Source organism: Galeopterus variegatus, unplaced genomic scaffold (genome assembly GCF_000696425.1).
Source record: "Galeopterus variegatus unplaced genomic scaffold, G_variegatus-3.0.2 Scaffold13479, whole genome shotgun sequence".
In the NCBI taxonomy this organism is placed as follows: domain Eukaryota; kingdom Metazoa; phylum Chordata; class Mammalia; order Dermoptera; family Cynocephalidae; genus Galeopterus; species Galeopterus variegatus.
In genome coordinates, this window is record NW_007739590.1 from 20,259 (window position 1) to 25,392 (window position 5,134).

At 48.0% G+C, this 5,134-nt stretch overlaps 1 pseudogene; it reads left to right on the forward strand.

Annotated features, from left to right (window-relative positions):
* The first annotated feature begins 1,500 nt into the window (after positions 1-1,500).
* Positions 1,501-5,134, forward strand: part of LOC103581614 — a 4,940-nt pseudogene continuing 1,306 nt past the window's right edge.

Consider the following 5,134-nt stretch of genomic DNA (forward strand, 5'->3'; position numbering starts at 1 on the left):
TATTTTTATTTTTATTTTTATTGCAATTTCTTCTTTGTCCCATGGGTTACTTAGAAGCATGTGGTTTAATTTCTAAACATTTAGAGTTTTCCCAGGTAACTTTCTGTTTTAGATCTCTAATTTAATTCCGTTGTGGTCAGAGAACATATTTTGTATGATTTAAATGTTTTTAAATTTATTGAGACATGTTTTTTGGATCATATAGAGTCTATTCTGGAGAGTTCAGCATAATACTAACTCACATCCAATAAAATATGGAAATTTTGCTCCAATATATCTCATTTTCCTCCCCTGCTCACTTTTGTGCTTTTGTTATCATGTATATTACATCTGTATATGTTTTAAACAAAACGGTATTATAATTATTATGTATATAATCTTATGTCTTTAAAGAAATTAAGAGAAGAAATTAAAAAGAATATACTTATAGAATCTTTTGTATTTACCTACATATTGACCATATGCAGAACTTTCTATTTCTTTCTATGGATTCAAGTTAGCATCTAGTGTCATTTCCTTCCAGTCTGAAGGACTACCTTTAGTATTTCTTGTGAGTTAGGTCTGCTGGCAACAAAATCTCTCGTTTTTTGTTTATCTGGAAATGTCTTTATTTTACCTTCAATTTTGAAAGATTCAGACTTTTTACCTCTTCAAGGTTGTTGCTGTTTGTCTGTTTAGTAACTTGCCTAAACTAAATCTATTAAGATCTGTCGCCACAAAAATGTGCAGCTGCTCAATTGTTGGGGTTTTTTTTCTTGTTTTTATTTTAAAGCCTTCCTAGTGGATGACCCATGTCTACATAGCTCAGTGTTCTGTCAAAGAATGGCAAGAGGCTGCAATCAAACATCTCCAGAGAGTAAGGCTTACACTCTCTGCTGTGGGGTCTGTGTGTGCAGCCTGGAGAGTGCATTGAAACTTCAGTCCATTTTCAAGTGTGCCCCAGATTTCACTTCCCTCTAAGCATCTCTCACCTCTTCTGCACAAAATGCAGGCTCCATTAGCCAGGGATGTGTTGGTGACGTGGGCCCCTCTTGGATTGTGCTGCACATGCACACAGCCTGCACTCAATGTAGGATGTGTGGAGAACTTATCCAGTCTCCTGCAGCTGCTGGATCACATCCCAAAACTCCCTGTTAAGTTTCTAACTAGACTGCTAGTCCATTTCTTGCCACAAACAGGACCACAACTTCAGGCTGGTGCAGCAGCTGGCCCTCCTTGTTTATGTACCACCAAGATTGCCACTTTAACAACACTCTAAATCAACTTGTTCTCTGCAGTGGTAGCGTGACAGCTGCTGGGTAGGCAACTCACACCAATGTGGTATTTGCAGTGACCTGGGCAGGAACAACTCACTGGTGACCAGTCAGAGGCTCTTGTTAAAAACCTCAGTGTCACATTTAGGACCCCTGTCTAGCACCACACGCCCATGCACACACACACATGCACACACACATACCTACATGCACCCACGCGCACACAGCCACCACTGCCCATTCCCAGCTCACGTTGCCTTTTCTTTCCTAGATAAAGTCGAGCGTGAACAGAAATAATGCCAAGTACCTGCTCAGAGGAGAGTCTGTCGGCAAGGTCTTCCGGGTCAATGAGGACATAGGAGATGTGTATGCCTTTGAGAGGCTGGAATGGGAGAAGTCCCACGAGTACCACCTCATTGCCCTCATCGTGGACAAGGACACAAAGAGAGACCCGGAGTCTCCTTCCAGTTTCACCATCAAAGTTCACGACGTGAATGACAACTGGCCTGTGTTCACGCAACAGTTGTTCAATGCATCTGTGCCTGAGATGTCGGCTGTGAGTAAGTGCCCAGTCTGTCCCTCTCCATCTTCCATCCATCATTCCCATCCTGGAGGCACCTCTCATATCAACCACTTCACCACCCGGGGTCAGAGTTCAGTGAGTTCAGGGCAGCAGTTATAATAACTGTGTTGCCACTTTATATGACTTGAAACCCTGATCCCTTAAGACTAACCTCTGACCTGGCCCCAGACTGAGCTCTGACCCTAGTCATGGACTGAGCCCTGATCCTGATCATGAACTGAGCTCATACATAGGAATGGACTGACCCCTGGCCATCAGAGACACACATATCTCACTACTCTTTAGAGCAAATCCCTCGCACTGCCTCTGACCCACAGGATTGGCACACCAAGACTGTAGCCTTTGTACATGAAGAATACCAAGCCCTGCCACTAATGCAAGAAGAGTCATCTCTAGAGGCCGTGTAGTAGTGGGGTGGAAGGCAGAACAGTGGCCATAAGACGTGTCACCAGCCTGGACCCCAGGCTCATGAGGTTATTATTCCTTCCTCAGTCCTCCCCTATTCTCCAGACGGTACCAGAAAAGGCTTCCCTCTCCACCCCCTCAGTCTAGGATCCCTAGCCAGGGTCATGAGACTAGAACATTCTGTTAAATGTGGACCCCGGGGTTTAAGGGGGTGATGAGAGATGTGACACCACTCCTTTGGGAGAGCCTTCCCATTGCCTTGTCCTCACCCTTCCAGGAGAGGAAGAAAAGCCCTTACTCTCCTCATTCTCTCCTCCTGCCCTCTCCCTAATTTCCCTCCTAAATCCACAAACCACTTGTTCTTTGCGTCCTTTCAAGGGTGGCCTGGCTGGGCCCCCACCACTGCCAGCACTTTTTCCCCATGCCAGCTCCTCAGGAAACAAAGCAGCCTTTTCTCCCTGAAGACCTGGGTAGGTCGAGACAGGGAATAGATTGAGTCCCAACTGCCCTCATGCAGGGATGAAGTGAGGGTCCAGCAGTCTCAGGGCAGCAACCTCAGGATTCTCTGTCTGCTGAGACCTCGGTCATCTGTGTGACATCAGTGGATGGAGATGACCCCACTGTGGCAGATCACACCTCTATCGTGTACCAAGTCCTGAAGGGAGAAAAGTATTTTTCCATCAATAATTCTGGTTTGTGTGACTAACCGTCCTAGGCAGGCACTGACTTGGGGGATAGGGGACGAGGGCTGTGAATATTCCAGGTGCATATGCTGTGAGGAATCCAGTCTGACAGTTGTCACCAACCATTGAACCACCCTGTCCCATGGAGGTGATCAGTATCACAAGCAAGGACAAGGTGGCTGGTTAGGGAAGAAGGAAGCAGACAGGTGCCCAAGACATGGATTTAAGTCCAGGGAACAAAAGCAGCACCTTGTTACCCAAGCAGTGACCGACGGGCAACAGAGAATGCTGGTTAGCAGCTCTGGGTACAATTTCAGACAGATCTGGTTTCCAAACCCCAGCTCTGTTACCAACCACCTCTAGATACCTTGGATAATTCAACTAAGCTCTGTGAGCCTTACTTCCCTTATCTAGAAAATAGGAATGCCTATATTGGTTTTGTACGGTAGCTGTGAAGTTTGAATTTGATAATGTATAGAGTGAGCATAGCCACACAGTTTTTGTGACTTAAAAAACTGTAAGGACTGAGTCTGGGAACTAGATAGTCAGGCCTGGGGCTCACTGTCTTCCAGAGGGATGTCAGGTGCATAGCACAGACACCATTGCTATCCTTTGGGGCACCAAGGCAGACATCATTAATCCATCACAGCACTCTCACTCTGAGCCTGGATGTGTCCTCACGACCTTTCTCAACACAATGCTCCAGGTGGCTAGGACCAATATTGTACCAAATTGCTAGGCCAGCTTTGGCCTCAGTGCAGGGTGTGGAAATAGTGGATGTGTACTAGTGGTTCTCAGCCATGGCTGCATAGTGGAATCAACTGGGGAGCTTTTAAGTCAGGTTCTCTCTGGGTAGGAACCAGGCATCAGTATTTTCCAAAAGCTCCCAGGTAACATGGCTCCTACTGGGACACTTTTACAGGACTCATTCTCACGACAACCAATAACTTGGACCGAGAGATGCAAGCCAGATATGAGATCGTGGTGGAGGCACAAGACATCCGGGGCCTCCGGGGGGACTCGGGCATGGCCACTGTGCTGGTCACTCTGCAAGACGTCATTGACAACTTCCCCATCTTCACCCAGAGTGAGCCCCTCCTTTAGGGTGCTGGGGAGGTTGGGTGTTGGAGCACTCCAGACTCAATAACTTGGGGCTCTGGGGGAGGAGCCCTGACTCCCTCTCCCTCCCTACCCACCCCAGGGTTGACCTAAGGCCCAGAGGAGTTCTTTTGGTGCAGGGAGGGGACCTTCTTTCATCCTGAACCACATTCCCACAGATGAGAGGGAATCATGCCCCCTGCTGGATGCTACCCCTGTGCTCAGAGCCCCACTACAGATAGGAGCAGTTTCACCCAGATCCTATGGGCTCAGGAAAATCCAGGCCCTGAGACTCAAGCCCCAGCTAGAAAATTCCCACAAGCCAGTGAGCAGAGGGACAGCAAAGCTCTGTATCCAGAGCCAGGGCTGGGCTCTGACGCCACCCACAGACTGATGTCCCCCAAAATATATCTGCCAACAGCTTTTCCCATGCCCTGGCTGAGGCCGGGCCAGAAAGTCACGTGGCTCCATCCACTTGCATCCTCTGGTGCTGGATGTCACAACTCAGAGGCTCGGCCAGACAAGGACAGGCCAGTTCTCCTGGAGTGGCCTCGTTGTGTGCGGCAAACACTCCCTGAAGGCAGAACTTGTCTCTCTTGTCAACTGATAGGTCCCCTAGCAAAGTGACTGGCATACAGTAGGTGCTCAGTAACTACTTGGATGAATAGAGGGATGGAGGGATGGACAGATAGGGCAGACCTCTTTGCCAGAATCCCAGGGGTATTATTATCATCGTTGTTATCATTATTTCATCAGTATCCATTTCCTGTATCAAAATAAGGTAGGATAATATAAAGGTATAATCACCTTGTCTATCTGATTAACCCACTGCCCTTTGGGGCACCCTGTTTGCATCAGCCATGTACACATTTGTGGTGCCTGAAGACATCCGCGTGGGAAGCCCCCTGGGCTCTCTGTTTGTTGAGGACCCAGATGAGCCCCAGAACCGGATGACCAAGTACAACATCGTGCAAGGCGAGTACAGGGACACTTTCACCATCGAGACAGACCCCACCCACAACGAGGGCATCATCAAGCCCATGAAGGTTTGTAGGCCTCCCTGTGGCAATGACATCAGATGTGGGGCTTGGGGTTCCTGGCATCCTCTGCCC